The following is an 18196-nucleotide window of genomic DNA, read 5'->3' as shown; positions in this document are numbered from 1 at the left end:
GCCCAGGAGCTTCCCCAGGTAGAGAAGGCCAGTCTGACCGGCTGTCTGGTCAGCGGGGGAGAGGAGATGGTCATCACAGGATCCAACTTCTTCCCCGAATCAAAGGTCATATTCCTGGAGAAGGGCCCTGGTAAGAGACTTGTACACACAGCGTCTCACACACAGGGGGAGATCCTTAGGGACATCCTTGCCGAGGAATGTGATTGTTTTTCTTGATTATTTGTATTCTATTGTATTTGACTTTATTTAGTAAATTGTGTATACAGTATGTAGGGCTCCCTTGTAAAAATCAAATCCAATTTTATTTGTCACATACACATGGTTAGCAGATGTTAGTGCGAGTGTAGCGAAATGCTTGTGCTTCTAGTTCCGACAATGCAGTAATAACCAACAAGTAATCTAGCTAACAATTCCAAAACTACTACCTTATAGACACAAGTGTAAGGGGATAAAGAATATGTACATAAAGATATATGAATGAGTGATGGTACAGAGCGGCATAGGCAAGATACAGTAGATGGTATTGAGTGCAGTATATACATATGAGATGAGTATGTAAACAAAGTGGCATAGTTAAAGTGGCTAGTGATACATGTATTACATAAGGATGCAGTAGATGATATAGAGTACAGTATATACGTATACATATGAGATGAATAATGTAGGGAACATTATATTAGGTAGCATTGTTTAAAGTGGCTAGTGATATATTTTACATCATTTCCCATCAATTCCCATTATTAAAGTGGCTGGAGTTGAGTCAGTGTGTTGGCAGCAGCCACTCAATGTTAGTGGTGGCTGTTTAACAGTCTGATGGCCTTGAGATAGAAGCTGTTTTTCAGTCTCTCGGTCCCAGCATTGATGCACCTGTACTGACCTCGCCTTCTGGATGATAGCGGGGTGAACAGGCAGTGGCTCGGGTGGTTGCTGTCCTTGATGATCTTTATGGCCTTCCTGTGACATCGGGTGGTGTAGGTGTCCTGGAGGGCAGGTAGTTTGCCCCCGGTGATGCGTTGTGCAGACCTCACTACCCTCTGGAGAGCCTTACGGTTGTTGTGCCGTACCAGGCGGTGATACAGCCCGACAGGATGCTCTCGATTGTGCATCTGTAGAAGTTTGTGAGTGTTTTTGGTGATAAGCCGAATTTCTTCAGCCTCCTGAGGTTGAAGAGGCACTGCTGCGCCTTCTTCACAATGCGGTCTGTGTGGGTGGACCAATTCAGTTTGTCTGTGATGTGTACGCCGAGGAACTTAAAACTTACTACCCTCTCCACTACTGTTCCATCGATGTGGATAGGGGGGTGTTCCCTCTGCTGTTTCCTGAAGTCCACAATCACAATCATCTCCTTAGTTTTGGTCTCGATGGTGTTTCCCTGTTAAAATAAAAGTTAAATAAAATATTGTTGACCCACAAGCTGACTCATAATTCACCTGGTCGAACAGTCCAACGGATCAGGAGAGATCATTTTTAGTTTGTCCTCTTGCTACAATGGTTTTATATCAGATATATACTGTTTGGTTCATCCAAATTAAACAGCTCAGAATATCCACAGTAGCAAATACTCTGTAGTTTGGATCCAGTGAGTTGACCCAAGATCTGGGTTACTTTAGGTACTGTAGCTCCAGCTTAGCGTAACCATTGTTGTGCAGAAAACAGCGGGAGTGTAAGGGCCCTTCTCGACATACTCTAGATAGAACGTCACCATCACCAATCACCTCTTGCAACACAGAGTTCAAACAGGTTCCAATAGCTGATTTACTGACTGCGGAGGAAGAGTCAGACCCAACTAGATAGAAACACCTGGAAAAAGAACAGTCCCATGCCTCCTACAGCCCTGGGGTGCGTTCCACACCATGCTGCTATCCCGCTCACTAGCACTGCTCTACTATTTAAAGCACATGTCTTTTTCTGTCATCCATGGAATGTTACTACTGAGTTATGAGTTATAATACACACAAAGCTCAAGAGCAAGAGCCACTAAAATGGATCTCAGTCTCTTTTTCTGATCTTATCTGTCCGTCCCAAGAGAAAGATGGGTAGCATATCTGACTACTGCTACTGACTGACACACAGGTTATCACACACTCACACAGTACAATCTACTGCTTACACCGGACTCCTCAGTCTCTCTCTAGTCCTTATCAGTGTTAATATTTAGCCCTGCCCTGACCTGTTTAGTGTATTAACTTAAGAAGAGAGAGTCTCTGAGTGTGGTCGGTCCTTCTGCTCATACTGTACCTCTTCATTAATCGCTTGGGTTGAACTTTACTTACTACAACCCACTATTTAGACTCTCCCTCCTCTAACTCTTTCAATAATAAAACACAAGTATGGGCGGGCTCCAGGATGGAAACTGTGAAAGGGTGACAGAGTTCTGTGAACCAGTCCCTGCCTGCCCACCATAGCTTTGTGAAAGAGGCCAAACTGAATCAAGTTCAAACACGGAGGAGAGTCAAGGGGGCTGTTACTTATTGACTAAGATACATTATTTTGAGAAATTGAGTGGAAACCTTTACCCTAGGAGTGGAGTGGAGGAAACTTGGGCCCTGCAGACATGATGTGTCTCATCATGGGGGAAAGAGAGAGATAATGATGATCTGGTTTGTGTAAATTGTCCCTCATCAAGGCTAATCCAGACGCTTATTGCAGAACATGCCTGATTGGAGGGAGCGGATGGAGGGATGGAATAAAGAGAGGAGAGGAAGAGAGTAGTAATGACAGAGTTTTCCACCTCCTCCTTCCATAAACAGTGGAATCACGTTGAGCGTGAAAGACAAGTTTATTGTGGTTAGTTAGTCAGTGTTTCCCCTATAATGTTTTTCAGCAATGTTGGGGGGTCTTCCAGGGGTCTTCCTGCAGGGGGTAGGGTGAGGACTTCATGCGGGGTGTGGTGGATGGGGTCTTCCAGGGGAGTAGGATGGGGACAACATGCGGGGGGTAGGGTGGGGACTTCATGCAGGGGGGTAGGGTGGGGACTTCATGCAGGGGGGTAGGGTGGGGACTTCATGCAGGGGGGTAGGGTGGGGACTTCATGCGGGGTGTGGTGGATGGGGTCTTCCAGGGGAGTAGGGTGGGGACTTCATGCAGGGGGTAGGGTGGGGACTTCATGCAGGGGGTAGGGTGGGGACTTCATGCAGGGGAGGTAGGGTGGGGACTTCATGCAGGGGGTAGGGTGGGGACTTCATGCGTGGTGTGGTGGATGGGCTCTTCCAGGGGAGTAGGATGGGGACTTCATGCAGGGGGTAGGGTGGGGACTTCATGCGGGGTGTGGTGGATGGGGTGTTCCAGGGGAGTAGGATGGGGACTTCATGCAGGGGGTAGGGTGGGGACTTCATGCGGGGTGTGGTGGATGGGGTCTTCCAGGGGAGTAGGGTGGGGACTTCATGCAGGGGGTAGGGTGGGGACTTCATGCAGGGGGTAGGGTGGGGACTTCATGCGGGGTGTGGTGGATGGGGTCTTCCAGGGGGAGTAGGATGGGGACTTCATGCAGGGGGTAGGGTGGGGACTTCATGCAGGGGGGTAGGGTGGGGACTTCATGCAGGGGGTAGGGTGGGGACTTCATGTGGTGGGTAGGGTGACGACTTCATTCGGGGTTTGGTGGATGGGGTCTTCCAGGGGAGTAGGATGGGGACAACATGCGGGGGGTAGGGTGGGGACTTCATGCGGGGTGTGGTGGATGGGTTCTTCCAGGGGGAGTAGGATGGGGACTTCATGCAGGGGGTAGGGTGGGGACTTCATGCGGGGTGTGGTGGATGGGGTCTTCCAGGGGAGTAGGATGGGGACTTCATGCAGGGGGTAGGGTGGGGACTTCATGCGGGGTGTGGTGGATGGGGTCTTCCAGGGGAGTAGGATGGGGACTTCATGCAGGGGGGTAGGGTGGGGACTTCATGCAGGGGGTAGGGTGGGGACTTCATGCAGGGGGGTAGGGGGGACTTCATGCTGGGTGTGGTGGATGGGGTCTTCCAGGGGAGTAGGATGGGGACTTCATGCAGGGGGTAGGGTGGGGACTTCATGCGGGGTGTGGTGGATGGGGTCTTCCATGGGGAGTAGGATGGGGACTTCATGCGGGGGGGTAGGGTGGGGACTTCATGCGGGGTGTGGTGGATGGGGTCTTCCAGGGGGAGTAGGATGGGGACTTCATGCGGGGGGTAGGGTGGGGACTTCATGCGGGGTGTGGTGGATGGGGTCTTCCTGGGGGAGTAGGATGGGGACTTCATGCAGGGGGGTAAGGTGGAGTCTTCCTGGGGGGTAGGATGGGGACTTCATGCGGGGTGGGGGGTTGGGTGGAGTCTTCCTGCGGGGGGGGGTAGGATGGGGACTTCATGCGGGGTGGGGGGTTGGGTGGAGTCTTCCTGCGGGGGTAGGATGGGGACTTCATGGGGGAGAAGGTGGAGTCTTCCTGCGGGGGTAGGATGGGGTCTTCATGCGGGGTGGGGGGTTGGGTGGAGTCTTCCTGCGGGGGTAGGATGGGGACTTCATGCGGGGTGGGGGGTTGGGTGGAGTCTTCCTGCGGGGGTAGGATGGGGACTTCATGCGGGGTGGGGGGGTAGGGGGAGTCTTCCTGCGGGGGACTCTGGTCCATCTGGCTACAGCAGGTCTGTCAGTGTGAGGTCTGGTCTTTGGCTCGTTCGCTCATCACCTCCTAATGCTAGGAAAATCAGAAAGGTCCTTTCCCTCTGTCCAGATGAAACAGGATCACATCCATTGGCTTCATGCTGACTTCTATCACTTTATTACCTGCTCTGTGGGAGGGAGGGAGCAGTTTGGCTCAGAGGAAGGGGAATATGAAAAATGCAACAAAAATATATTATTTGACCAGAGTGAACCTCATCAAACAGAGGAAAAGGACCTCTAGATGGAATGACTGACTATACTGACTGACTATTTTGGCCTACTGAATTCTACTGGCTTACTGACTCTACTGGCTTACTGACTGACTGTACTGTACTGACTATATTGGCTTTCTGACTGACTATACTGACTGACTATACTGACTGACTATTTTGGCCTACTGAATTCTACTGGCTTACTGACTCTACTGGCTTACTGACTGACTGTACTGTACTGACTATACTGGCTTACTGACTGACTGTACTGACTTTACTGACCGACTATTTTGGCCTACTGGCTTACTGACTGACTGTACTGACTACTGGCTTACTGACTGACTGTACTGTACTGACTCCACTGGCTTACTGACTCTACTGGCTTACTGACTGACTGTACTGTACTGACTATATTGGCTTACTGACTGACTATACTGACTGACTATACTGACTGACTATTTTGGCCTACTGAATTCTACTGGCTTACTGACTGACTGTACTGTACTGACTATACTGGCTTACTGACTGACTGTACTGACTTTACTGACCGACTATTTTGGCCTACTGGCTTACTGACTGACTGTACTGACTACTGGCTTACTGACTGACTGTACTGTACTGACTCCACTGGCTTACTGACTCTACTGGCTTACTGACTGTACTGTACTGTGCTGACTATACTGGCTTACTGGCTTACTGACTATACTGGCTTACTGACTGACTGTACTGACTATACTGACTGACTATTTTGGCCAACTGACTCTACTGGCTTACTGACTGACTATACTGTAACTGTACTGACTACACTGGCTTACTGACTCTACTGGCTTACTGACTGACTGACTGACTGCACTGTACTGTACTGTATTGTACTAACTATACTGGCTTACTGACTGACTGACTGTACTGTACTGTACTGACTATACTGGCTTACTGACTGACTGTACTGACTATACTGACTGACTATTTTGGCCTACTGGCTTACTGACTGACTGGCACTGTACTGTACTGACTATACTGGCTTACTGACTGACTGTACTGTACTGACTATACAGACTCTACTGGCTTACTGACTGACTGTACTGTACTGACTATACTGACTCTACTGGCTTACTGACTGACTGTACTGTACTGACTATACTGACTCTACTGGCTTACTGACTGACTGTACTGTACTGACTATACTGGCTTACTGACTGACTGTACTGTACTGGCTATACTGGCTGACTGTACTGTACTGACTACTGGCTCTACTGACTTACTGACTCTACTGGCTTACTGACTGACTGTACTGTACTGACTACACTGGCTTACTGACTCTACTGGCTTACTGACTGTACTGTACTGTACTAACTATACTGGCTTACTGACTGACTGAGTCTACTGTACTGTACTGACTATACTGGCTTACTGACTATACTGGCTTACTGACTGACTGTACTGACTATACTGACAGACTATTTTGGCCTACTGACTCTACTGGCTTACTGACTGACTGTACTGTACTGACTATACTGGCTTACTGACTCTACTGGCTTACTGACTGACTGTACTGTACTGTACTGGCTATACTGGCTTACTGACTCTACTGGCTTACTGCCTGACTGCACTGTACTGGCTCTACTGACTTACTGACTACTGGCTTACTGACTGACTGTACTGACTATACTGGCTTACTGACTCTACTGGCTTACTTACTGACTGACTGACTGACTGTACTGTACTGACTATATTGGATTACTGGCTCTGACTGACTACTGACTGACTCTACTGACTGACTCTACTGTAAGACTACTATAGGGACTTGATGAGGGTAGAAGGCGAGTGGAGAATGATGTTAAAAAAAACTGTGGTTGAATTGAAATTGCATTTAACACACCAGGCATCAGTGTTTTTCCTTTCTTCCATACAAAAGGTCTACAAGCTACAGTTATTCTAGCTGTCTGAATAGCCCTCATTGTTTTGGTAGATATCATAACACATGGATGTGTTTTTAACTCTCTGAGAGAGGGGTGTATATAGAACATGTTTTTTCTCTGAGAGGGAGGGGTGGATGGATGTGTTTTCTCTCCGTCATCAGGTAGGTTCCTGTTGGAGCTTGTTTAGTGGTGGGCGGAGGATGGTGGCAGTACATGTGGGGCCCTCTCCCTCCTCTCGCATGCCTATTGAATGTCAACATGTGCTGCAGAAATACGCTCAGTATGCTGAAGTCAGACAGAGCTAAGGCACTCAAGGTCATTTTTCAGGCATTACCAGAAAGCTGACTCAGATACCTAGAGGAGTAGCTAGAGCCCCCCTTTCACAAAAAGAGAAGGAACCTTCCAGTAGAGATACAATAGCCTAAAGTGGCTTATGTCATAAACCTGTTCTCTTTCATTCTGTGGGATGGTGGAATCTCCACTGAGCTCTATAGAAGAGTCTAATGCACCACAGGATTACTGGGGCAAAGACTGTCATCTGCCTCTGTTAGGATGAGATCAACGGTCTTCCTAACTAAAGTAGTATGTTATCTCTCTGAACAGTTATCTGTTAAGAGGAGATCAGAGAAGGGCCATCTACATTTACATTACATTTAAGTCATTTAGCAGACGCTCTTATCCAGAGCGACTTACAAATTGGTGCATTCACCTTATGACCTCCAGTGGAACAGTAGTGCATCTAAATCTTTTCAGGGGGAGGGGGGGTGAGAGGGATTACTTTATCCTATCCTAGGTATTCCTTAAAGAGGTGGGGTTTCAGGTGTCTCCGGAAGGTGGTGATTGACTCCGCTGTCCTGGCGTCGTGAGGGAGTTTGTTCCACCATTGGGGGCCAGAGCAGCGAACAGTTTTGACTGGGCTGAGCGGGAACTGTACTTCCTCAGTGGTAGGGAGGCGAGCAGGCCAGAGGTGGATGAACGCAGTGCCCTTGTTTGGGTGTAGGGCCTGATCAGAGCCTGGAGGTACTGAGGTGCCGTTCCCCTCACAGCTCCGTAGGCAAGCACCATGGTCTTGTAGCGGATGCGAGCTTCAACTGGAAGCCAGTGGAGGGAGCGGAGGAGCGGGGTGACGTGAGAGAACTTGGGAAGGTTGAACACCAGACGGGCTGCGGCGTTCTGGATGAGTTGTAGGGGTTTAATGGCACAGGCAGGGAGCCCAGCCAACAGCGAGTTGCAGTAATCCAGACGGGAGATGACAAGTGCCTGGATTAGGACCTGCGCCGCTTCCTGTGTGAGGCAGGGTCGTACTCTGCGGATGTTGTAGAGCATGAACCTACAGGAACGGGCCACCGCCTTGATGTTAGTTGAGAACGACAGGGTGTTGTCCAGGATCACGCCAAGGTTCTTAGCGCTCTGGGAGGAGGACACAATGGAGTTGTCAACCGTGATGGCGAGATCATGGAACGGGCAGTCCTTCCCGGGAGGAAGAGCAGCTCCGTCTTGCCGAGGTTCAGCTTGAGGTGGTGATCCGTCATCCACACGGATATGTCAGCCAGACATGCAGAGATGCGATTCGCCACCTGGTCATCAGAAGGGGGAAAGGAGAAGATTAATTGTGTGTCGTCTGCATAGCAATGATAGGAGAGACCATGTGAGGTTATGACAGAGCCAAGTGACTTGGTGTATAGCGAGAATAGGAGAGGGCCTAGAACAGAGCCCTGGGGGACACCAGTGGTGAGAGCACGTGGTGTGGAGACGGATTCTCGCCACGCCACCTGGTAGGAGCGACCTGTCAGGTAGGACGCAATCCAAGCGTGGGCCGCGCCGGAGATGCCCAACTCGGAGAGGGTGGAGAGGAGGATCTGATGGTTCACAGTATCGAAGGCAGCCGATAGGTCTAGAAGGATGAGAGCAGAGGAGAGAGAGTTAGCTTTAGCAGTGCGGAGCGCCTCCGTGATACAGAGAAGAGCAGTCTCAGTTGAATGACTAGTCTTGAAACCTGACTGATTTGGATCAAGAAGGTCATTCTGAGAGAGATAGCGGGAGAGCTGGCCAAGGACGGCACGTTCAAGAGTTTTGGAGAGAAAAGAAAGAAGGGATACTGGTCTGTAGTTGTTGACATCGGAGGGATCGAGTGTAGGTTTTTTCAGAAGGGGTGCAACTCTCGCTCTCTTGAAGACGGAAGGGACGTAGCCAGCGGTCAGGGATGAGTTGATGAGCGAGGTGAGGTAAGGGAGAAGGTCTCCGGAAATGGTCTGGAGAAGAGAGGAGGGGATAGGGTCAAGCGGGCAGGTTGTAGGGCGGCCGGCCGTCACAAGACGCGAGATTTCATCTGGAGAGAGAGGGGAGAAAGAGGTCAGAGCACAGGGTAGGGCAGTGTGAGCAGAACCAGCGGTGTCGTTTGACTTAGCAAACGAGGATCGGATGTCGTCGACCTTCTTTTCAAAATGGTTGACGAAGTCATCTGCAGAGAGGGAGGAGGGGGAGGGGGAGGAGGATTCAGGAGGGAGGAGAAGGTTGCAAAGAGCTTCCTAGGGTTAGAGGCAGATGCTTGGAATTTAGAGTGGTAGAAAGTGGCTTTAGCAGCAGAGAGAGAAGAGGAAAATGTAGAGAGGAGGGAGTGAAAGGATGTCAGGTCCGCAGGGAGGCGAGTTTTCCTCCATTTCCGCTCGGCTGCCCGGAGCCCTGTTCTGTGAGCTCGCAATGAGTCGTCGAGCCACGGAGCGGGAGGGGAGGACCGAGCCGGCCTGGAGGATAGGGGACATAGAGAGTCAAAGGATGCAGAAAGGGAGGAGAGGAGGGTTGAGGAGGCAGAATCAGGAGATAGGTTGGAGAAGGTTTGAGCAGAGGGAAGAGATGATAGGATGGAAGAGGAGAGAGTAGCGGGGAGAGAGCGCGAAGGTTGGGACGGCGCGATACCATCCGAGTAGGGGCAGTGTGGGAAGTGTTGGATGAGAGCGAGAGGGAAAAGGATACAAGGTAGTGGTCGGAGACTTGGAGGGGAGTTGCAACGAGGTTAGTGGAAGAACAGCATCTAGTAAAGATGAGGTCGAGCGTATTTCCTGCCTTGTGAGTAGGGGGGAAGGTGAGAGGGTGAGGTCAAAAGAGGAGAGGAGTGGAAAGAAGGAGGCAGAGAGGAATGAGTCAAAGGTAGGCGTGGGGAGGTTAAAGTCGCCCAGAACTGTGAGAGGTGAGCCGTCCTCAGGAAAGGAGCTTATCAAGGCATCAAGCTCATTGATGAACTCTCCGAGGGAACCTGGAGGGCGATAAATGATAAGGATGTTAAGCTTGAAAGGGCTGGTAACTGTGACAGCATGGAATTCAAAGGAGGCGATAGACAGATGGGTAAGGGAGAAAGAGAGAATGACCACTTGGGAGAGATGAGGATCCCGGTGCCACCACCCCGCTGACCAGAAGCTCTCGGGGTGTGCGAGAACACGTGGGCAGACGAAGAGAGAGCAGTAGGAGTAGCAGTGTTGTCTGTGGTGATCCATGTTTCCGTCAGTGCCAAGAAGTCGAGGGACTGGAGGGAGACATAGGCGGAGATGAACTCTGCCTTGTTGGCCGCAGATCGGCAGTTCCAGAGGCTACCGGAGACCTGGAACTCCACGTGGGTCGTGCGCGCTGGGACCACCAGATTAGGGTGGCCGCGGCCACGCGGTGTGGAGCGTTTGTATGGTCTGTGCAGAGAGGAGAGAACAGGGATAGACAGACACATAGTTGACAGGCTACACAAGAGGCTACGCTAATGCAAAGGAGATTGGAATGACAAGTGGACTACACGTCACGAGTGTTCAGAAAGTTAAGCTTACGTAGCAAGAATCTTATTGACTAAAATGATTAAAATGATACAGTACTGCTGAAGTAGGCTAGCTGGCAGAGGCTGCGTTGTTGACTATGTAGGCTAGCTGGCATTGGCTGCGTTGTTGACACTACACTAATCAAGTCGTTCCGTTGAGTGTAATAGTTTCTACTGTGCTGCTATTCGGGGCTAGCTGGCTAGCTAGCAGTGTTGATTACGTTACGTTGCGTTAAAAGAACGACAATAGCTGGCTAGCTAACCTAGGAAATCGCTCTAGACTACACAATTATCTTTGATACAAAGACGGCTATCTTTGATACAATCTGCGGCTAGCTATGTAGCTAGCTACGATCAAACAAATCAAGCCGTTGTACTGTAATGAAATGAAATGAAAAATGTGATACTACCTGTGGAGCGAAGCGAAATGCGACCGGATTGTTGAGTGCAGAAGTTCTGTTCGGTAGACGTTGGCTAGCTGTTGGCTAGCTAGCAGAGTCTCCTATGTTAAGGACGACATAAAACTACACACTCTAAACTACACAATTATCTTGGGTACGAAGACAGCAAAGACAACTATGTAGCTAGCTAACACTACACTAATCAAGTCGTTCAGTTGAGTGTAATAGTTGTGCTGCTAATCGGTAGACGGTGGACTAGCTAACGGTGGACGTTAGCTAGCTGGCTAGCTGCAGGGCAGCTAGCTACTATAGATGGGTATTAGAAGGGGAAGCGTTTGGAAAGAAAAGCAGAATACTGTAGATGTACAGGACTTGGCCTATAACTACAGTACAGCTATAAGATCCCATTGTAAATATGGGGAGTCTTTCAGTAGGCATTAGGGCAGATTGTTTTGGGGAAGCCCTTTGGTTAAGTGGAGAAGTAACACAGGTGCAGTCAGATGTAATCAGATCCATATGTTATGAACAGCATGAAACAGACCCATTTTTAATTGCAAGTTAGTGTGGCATCATGCCATTTAAAAAAGGTTGTAGCTACTTACGTGACTGCAGTAGTTGTGCAGTAGTAGCTGAATACATATCTGATTTAGTAGTTGTGATGATCGTAACTTCTCCTTAACCGCAGCAGCCCGTTATAATTCTCTCAACTGTTTTTCTGAATGGCTGGATGCCTAAGATGTCTGGCCAGATCATTAGATCTGTAGGAGGAAAACTGGAAAATAAGGGGATGTTTCCTTTCCTAAGCCAGCCAGAACTCTGGCAGCGCAACGTAGCCTAGCGCGTGGTGGACCGACCGGCGGAGGGAGGAGGGGATTTTAAATAAATAGAGTTATTCCACTCGTCTCTCCATAATGTTAACCAGGCAAGACAAACAGCAGGATATTTAGACTTTGATTACTTTTTAATAGCTGTAAAAATACTCTCCACAGAGTTTTTGTGTCCATGAAGATGACATCATTGAGATGTTTCTGGTCCCCCAGCCAGAACCAATTGAAATCCCTCTGCTTTCCGAAGTTTTTCTGTGGTTCATATTGAGCCATGTCTGCTGGGGCAGGGAGTCTTACACTGACATGATGATCATTAGGAAAATAGAAAGTAACCCAGAAGATATATTACACAAGACTTAAAGATGGGTCTGAAATATAGTGCAATGATCATAGATTGTCTTCATAATTAGGTTCTTTGGCCGGAGTGTATTGCATGTCAGGTGCATTGAGCTACTTGACTTATTCAACTCAGCATTACTGTATGATCTTTAGATTTAATGGTCTTGGTTTTCTATTTGAAAACTATTTGACAGATACTATAATTGCCTTCATCCCAGATTCACATTGATATAGGAATTAATCCAAGAGCTGGCAAGTCAATTAGGGGAGGATTTAATGGAGTCCTTCGTGTCAAATTTGTCTGTTGACTCCATCTCTTTGTAGAGGAGGAGGAGGTGGGTTGACTCTATGCTGAATCCCTATGGGTGCCATTCTGCCATTTATTCATTAATTCACACATAATTTGAAAAGCAGACAACGGGCCGAATGCATTGTCTCTCGCCAGGCCCAGCCTGGAGTGGGAATGCTGTGATCTTGCCGTCTGTCAAAATGGAGTCCTACAATGTGTTTTACTCATCTGTCATGTCTTGTCTCTCTCTTTTTGTCTTTTTAGATGGACGACCCCAGTGGGAAGTGGAGGCGAAAATCATCCGTGAGAAAAGTCAAGGAGTAAGTAGAACACAAGCTTTCTACACCTCTCTGTAGCTTAGCTGTCACAAACATGATGTATATTATTCTGTATCATTAGGCTATATTCTTACAGCTGTTATATTGATGTAGCATTATTCATTCATTATTACTAAAGTATCCTGACTAATGTGAATGTAAGTGAAAAGTGAAAACGTTGACTGTGTTGGATCCTTCTCCCAGTCGAGCGTCGTAGTGGAGGTCCCTCCCTACCACAGTAAGACCGTGACCTCGGCTGTTCAGGTGCAGTTCTACGTGTGTAACGGCAAACGGAAAAGGAGCCAATCACAACGCTTCACTTACCTGTCAGGTAGGAGGATCTACATTCTACACCAATCATAGTGCTTGAATTGCAAGTCTTTAGAATCACTGGCGGTTGTGTTCCACTGCAGATGATTAGATCTGGCAACACGTGGTGTTTAGCTAACATCTCATCAACTACATTTATATGATGTAGCAGTTGTGTGGTATGTGTGGCAGTTGGAGTGTCCTAAAGACATACTGGAACAGGATTATGTGGAGTCACGTTGAAACCTGCTTGTTTACTCCTCTGTTGAACTCTCAGGGGGATTGACAGAAAGCAGATACAGCCATGGAAAGCAGCAGCACACGCAAACAAACATACACACACTGCCGAGGTTCCTGCTTTTGGGCTTAGCTAACTAACCCGGTTTTGGAGAGCTTGGAACTTTCCCTCCCAGTTTGCATAGCCGTGGTTAAAGAAGGGGCACCTCCACTAACAGTTACATGTGCACCCGCCAACTGTTATGTAAAGCACCATGAAACCCTATTGCTGTCTATTTCTGATGTGTATTTGCATTTAAGTTTTAGTATGTAAATCTCTGCTCTCCAGGAACATTTTATTGTACACAGGAATTGTGGGAATTTCAAGCAGTGTTGTTTGTCTAAAATGAAATCTCTCCAAGGCTGAATTTAAAAACAATTTTTTTAATGTGGATTCTACAGTTTCCTAATGTATTTCATTAAGGCAAATCCCTGCATAGTTACTTGATATTGTTATTGTTTTCCAACAATAACGTCGAATCAACGTTAGTCAAAACGAAAACTGTGTTGGTGGAATATAATGACAAGTGAGCAATTTCTGATATCTACCACAGCAGTGTGTGTGCTTGTGTTTAGATGTGTATGTGCCCTCCACCCACTCTCTGTTTGCAGCACGTCGCCCACTCTTCAAGTGCTTCCTGTTTTCCACGCTACCCTACCAGGACAGCCAATTAGAGCATAGCACAGGAAGCCTGCTCTGTCAGTGTAGACGCCACTATTGTTACCACGGACACCGCACGCTTAATTGTGGCATCACCAGCCCACCAATCACACTGTGCTACCTAGTGTGCGTGGGTAGTAGGGCCCAGGCTGGCCCGGTTTAGGGATGAACTGTGAGAAAAGAGCATCAGTTAACTTCTGAGATCCCTTAAGGAGGATGTCATGATTAGAATGTGTAGGGTTCTCAGGTGGTCAAGACAAGAAAAACTTTGTCATTAGGGTTGGCCAAGTATGGATAGGTGCTGTCGGCATAGTCCAGAGGAAGACCCCTTCTGTCTCTACAATATCGCTGTGCCTTTCCCCTTCAAAACCAAAACATGTATAAAAGCACCATTAAACCCAATCTATCACAGTCTCTCTGTCCCTTCCCCCTCAGACACAAGTCTTCCTGGCTGTATTCTCTCAGTAACATGCCTGTCAGAGGGAGGGCCCTGGGAGGTAGTAGGGGTACTAGGGGCTGTGAACTGGTTTGTCCTGGCTGTATTCTCTCAGTAACATGCCTGTCAGAGGGAGGGCCCTGGGAGGTAGTAGGGGTACTAGGGGCTGTGAACTGGTTTGTCCTGGCTGTATTCTCTCAGTAACATGCCTGTCAGAGGGAGGGCCCTGGGAGGTAGTAGGGGCTGTGAACTGGTTTGTCCTCCTCCTGGTTTCAGCATGGCTGGAAGGCATTTTGCTTCTCCCTATACTGCAGTCAACATGATGGCACCCAAACCCAACAACATATGCTCCCTCTCTCTGATTCAGAGCTGAGTCAAAATAAAACCCTGCCCGGTCACAAGCACCAGATTGGGAAATAGGTTACTGATTGGTACACAGCAGAGTTGTGCTATGCGCTGTTGTAAAGGTGCTCCGTTTAAGTAAAGATTTCTAATCTAGTTAACACATACATTCTGAACTTGGGTGAACCACAATGCTTTGACTTGGTGGATGTTGATCGGGAAGTTAATTCTGAGATTTGGCTATTTGTGGTGTTCCAGAATTTGGTAAAACAAATGAGTACTGCCTTGTGTTTTTCATTTTCTGTTGTCATAATCATCACATACGTCACCAAAATATTTATGGCTGCAATGAAAGATTTGAATATATTAATGCTGGTATCATGTGAATGGCAATGTGTTGGTTTCCTGTACTGAGTCTCTCACTCTCTCTCTCTCTCTCTCTCTCTCTCTCTCTCTCTCTCTCTCCCTCTCGCTCTCACTCTCTCTCTCTCGCTCACTCTCACTCACTGTCTCCAGTCCTGGTGAAGCAAGAGCACAACAGAGAAGAGATGGAAGGGCCCCCTGCTGTGCCCCCCATGCCCGGTATGTCCATGCCCCTGGCCCATGCTGCCAGCCTGGTCCACAGTACCCACACCCAGCTGCCTTCCCCTGAGCAGGGCCACCCACCGGACGGCCTTCTGTCCAGCTCTCCCCGGGGCCTGGCTGCGGGCCCCGGCTCCAGCCTCCATACTCTGCAGCCTGCCTGCCCCCTCATGGGCTCCCCCACCTTCCAGCACCTGCCTCACCTCCAGGGCCGAGGCCTCCACACGCCTGCTGACTGCCACATGACGTTCCCTCCCAACAGGCCCTCCTACCAACACCATCCTATGCAGCAGAGTCACACCCACCCCGGCCACCTAAGCAACCTACATCCCAACCTGCCCTACAATGGTCAGCCCAGCCTTTCCATGAACATGAACACTGGGGCTCCGCAGAGCTATGAGAGGATGCCTTACCACCACCAGCAGCAGTCTGACCCCGGGGCCTCCCACCCCCACCCCATGGGGCTGGGTATGGTGTACCACTCCTCCCCATCCACCTCCTCCCAGCAGGCCTCCAGCCCCCACAGCCCCATCTCCACGGCCCCCCACAGCCAGCCCATGACCCACTCCTCTCACTCTGCCCCTCACCTGCTCTCCATGGGCTACCACTGCCCCCCCAACCCCAGCCAGGTGCCCCGCCCACCCGCCCCAACCACCCCATGGGCCAGCCCTCACCCACCCTCACCAACCATCCGATGCAGCCCTCCCCCAGCTGCAGAGAGCTATGGGGGCTACCACCCCACCAGCCAGAGGTCTGCCTCCTGTCCCACTACCTCCAGTGCCCCTCCAGCCCACATGGTTCCAGCGCCCCATTCTGGGCCATCCTCCCCCAGCTCCACTCCCTGCCCTACCAGTCGCCCACCTCCCCACCGGCAGCCCTCTGGGCCCCCCAGCACACAGTCCCCAGGCCAGCAGCCCTGTCATGTCCAGCCTGTCCCCAGGCTCGTGCAGCGGCAACCCCGTGCAGCAGCACCCCGTCTGCCCCCAGCAGAGCCCCTTCCCTGGAGGGGAGAGTGTGAACATCAAGCAGGAGTCTGAGGAGTGTCTGTAGAGAGCCCACCTTCAGAACCATCGGCATGCAGGACATCACACTGGACGACGGTAAGACACAGCTCTGTCTGTCAGCCTCTCCATCTCTCTGTGTCTGTACTTACTACACTCTCTGCTGTGTCTGTACTCACTACACTCTCTCTGTGTCTGTACTCACTACATTCTCTCTGTGTCTGTACTCACTACACTCTCTCTGTGTCTGTACTCACTACACTCTCTCTGTGTCTGTACTCACTACACTCTCTCTGTGTCTGTACACTTCTCTCTGTGTCTGTACTCACTACACTCTCTCTCTGTGTCTGTACTCACTCTCTCTGTGTCTGTACTCACTGCACTCTCTGTACTGTGTCTGTACTCACTACACTCTCTCTGTGTCTGTACTCACTGCACTCTCTCTGTGTCTGTACTCACTACACTCTCTCTGTGTCTGTACTCACTACACTCTCTCTGTGTCTGTACTCACCACACTCTCTCTCTGTGTCTGTATTCACTACATTCTCTCTGTGTCTGTACTCACTCTCTCTGTGTCTGTACACTCTCTCTCTGTGTCTGTACTCACTCTGTGTCTGTACTCTCTCTGTGTCTGTACTCACTACACTCTCTCTGTGTCTGTACTCACTACACTCTCTCTGTGTCTGTAATCACTACACTCTCTCTGTGTCTGTACTCACTACACTCTCTCTGTGTCTGTACTCACCACACTCTCTCTGTGATTAGAGGGAATTTAAAAGCCCTTACATTTTCATTATTTTATTATCCTTTTAGAATTTTTAAAAGTTGCATTACATTACATTGTTGCATAGCATCCAGCTAACACGTGTTTTACAAAAATGCTTCTGTTTTATAACACTGTGTAAAAAGATACCTTCCACCAGTTACTGAATTCTCCTGGGTGAAATGATGTCTCGTTGTAGTGATTTGTATTTCATAAATACAGCACTTAAACCGTCTGTTGGGTTTTGTACACAGTAGGGTTGTTATTGAGGGGTTCTGACAGGAGGATTGGACATCATAGCAGGGTTTTGTACACAGTAGGGTTGTTAGACCTGAATGACATCATAGCAGCATGTCCAGGGTTTTGTACACAGTAGGGTTGTTACTGACAGGAGGATTGGACATCATAGCAGCACAATAGATAGCTCATCCCTATCTGACACACACACACACACACACACACACACACACACACCAGTAAGGAGATTCATTCTTTGAGTTCAGCTCGTAATGACTGGATGTTACAAAAGTGGGAATACTAGGAAAATGTTTTATACCACACAGCCGCTGTAATTACTGTGTATGGAAGGTCCTTTCCATTCTGAAGAGGACTAATGTACCTCTATTTACGATGGTATAACAAACTGACTGGAGAATGATGAGACTAACTCATTAACAGTGCCTCTTCACTTCAAGAACACTACAAATCCTAACTCGGCACAAGCCGTTTGAGAAACCACCATTCCCCATTTAGTTTCTAATCTGCCATGCACAGCCACTTCTGCTTCTCTGCACACTGGTCCCGCTCAGTCACGTATTCAAATAAACAGCAGTCAAATGGCCCATAGTTAATAAACAGCCTGGAGTGGCTGCGACAGAAAGTGTGTGTGCATCAGGAAGTGCTGTATTGTGTGCTAGCAAGGGCCAGGCTAATTACACGGCCCATTATCAATAAGTCATGTATGAAAGGCCATCAGACACAAGTTCACCAGCTGCATAATACACTGCATGTGTATGCCTACACACACTCATACACTCAGACTTAGTCGCACAGTTGTGTGTACGCACGCATAATCATAATCACTATATCCTTAATTACTCACTCTCTATTTC

General features: G+C 49.0%; 1 pseudogene; it reads left to right on the top strand.

Moving 5' to 3' along the window:
• Positions 1–18196, top strand: part of LOC115112773 (nuclear factor of activated T-cells, cytoplasmic 3-like) — a 113500-nt pseudogene that overhangs the window by 78148 nt on the left and 17156 nt on the right.

Source organism: Oncorhynchus nerka, linkage group LG27, assembly GCF_034236695.1.
Source record: "Oncorhynchus nerka isolate Pitt River linkage group LG27, Oner_Uvic_2.0, whole genome shotgun sequence".
Taxonomy (NCBI): Eukaryota; Metazoa; Chordata; class Actinopteri; order Salmoniformes; family Salmonidae; genus Oncorhynchus; species Oncorhynchus nerka.
The sequence above is the reverse complement of the archived record's forward strand: the minus strand, read 5'-3'. Positions and strand labels throughout refer to the sequence as shown.